The following is a 1,680-nucleotide window of genomic DNA, read 5'->3' as shown; positions in this document are numbered from 1 at the left end:
AAACATTGGGATGTCATCGTCAGTCCAGAAACATAAGCATAAACAGACCTTACATTCACTTACATTAATGATCTACATTTCCTTAATCTCTCAGTGTAATGTAGCTTAATATCGACACATGTGATACAAATAAACTTGAATGGGTCAGGTTGGGAAACCTGGTGAGTGATAACATAGTCACAATTATAACATAGTCATATGATTATAACAAAGAGAAATTACAAGGGTTCTCAGAGAAAAGCATAAAGACTACAAGGAATAAAGCGAATATAAATACTAGCTAGACAGAAACCCTAATGGGTTAAACACAAAAGGGCCCATAAACAAGCGGGCTAATAATATATAGACTAACATCCCCCCTCAAACTCACAATGCCACAGCAATAATCATTGAGAGTTTGTCACATAAGAACCGAAACCGAGAAGCTGATAAAGGCTTCGTAAAAATATTTGCAAGCTGCAAGGTTGATGAAACAAATGGAAGCGAAATGGTCCCAAGCTACAGGTGATGACGAGTAAAATGACAATCAATCTCAATGTGCTTCGTCCGCTCATGAAAAACAAAATTCTTCGCAATTTGTATCGCACTTTTATTATCACAATGCAAGGGAGTAGGTGAAGAAATGTAAACTCCCATTTCGGCAAGCAGCCACCGTAACCAGATAATCTCGCATGTAGTTACAGCCATAGCATGATATTCAGCCTCTGTGGAAGATCTAGAGACAACATCCTGTTTCTTGCTCTTCCATGAAATAAGAGACTCTCCAAGAAATACACAAAATCCATTGGTAGACTTACGATCATGACAATCATCATCCCAATCAGCATCACTATAGGCACGTAACTCAAGAGAAGACGTCGAGGGAAACAAGAGAGTCTGAAACTGAGTGCCACGAAGATATCTCAAAATACGAAGAACAGCTCCCCAATAAACAGAGGTAGGTGCAGTAACAAACTGACTGATAACATGAACATCATGAGCAATATCTGGACGAGTGACTGTGAGATAAACCAAACTTCCCACCACAGTGCGATAAAGATTCGGATCAGACAAAGGAACACCATCAGTAGGAGAGTATTATGCATTGGTTTCAAGAGGGGTATCAACAGTTTGATTGTCAAAAAGTCCCGCCCGTGTAAACAAGTCAGATATATATATTTAGTCTGGGAAAGAAGGTACCCTTTCTTAGACCGAGCGACCTTCATACCCAAGAAATAACGCAGCAAGCCCAAATCCTTCATAGCAAATCGACGAGCTAGATCATGCTCCAAAGACTCAATACCACCATGGTCATCACTTGTAATAATCATGTCATCCATATATAAGGACAAAAGAGTCCGTCCTGCACTCGAGCATCTAACAAACAAAGTAGAATCGTGATTACTCTGGACAAATCCAAGAGAGGTAATCACTGTGGAGAATTTCTCAAACCAAGCACGAGGGGCTTGCTTGAGCCCATACAAAGCTTTGCGAAGCTGAGAAACCTCGCCCGGTCGGTGCTGAATTCCTGGAGGAGGGGTCATATAAACCTCTTCATGAAGGTCACCATTCAAAAGGCATTCTTGACATCCATTTGAAAGATCTTCCACTGTCGAACGGATGCAACTGCAATCATAGTACGAACTGCCGTCATCTTTGCAACTGGGGAAAATGTCTCCTCGTAGTCAAAACCATACTGTT

At 40.9% G+C, this 1,680-nt stretch overlaps 1 pseudogene; it reads right to left on the bottom strand.

The window, feature by feature from the left end:
- Positions 1–498: 498 nt before the first annotated feature.
- On the bottom strand, positions 499–1,319 carry LOC145050642 (secreted RxLR effector protein 161 pseudogene; annotated as a pseudogene).
- Between the last annotated feature and the right edge of the window lie 361 nt (positions 1,320–1,680).

Source organism: Lactuca serriola, chromosome 5 (assembly GCF_051521515.1).
Source record: "Lactuca serriola cultivar US96UC23 chromosome 5, Lser_US96UC23_V15, whole genome shotgun sequence".
Classification (NCBI taxonomy): domain Eukaryota; kingdom Viridiplantae; phylum Streptophyta; class Magnoliopsida; order Asterales; family Asteraceae; genus Lactuca; species Lactuca serriola.
This window is presented reverse-complemented; position numbering and strand designations above follow the sequence as displayed.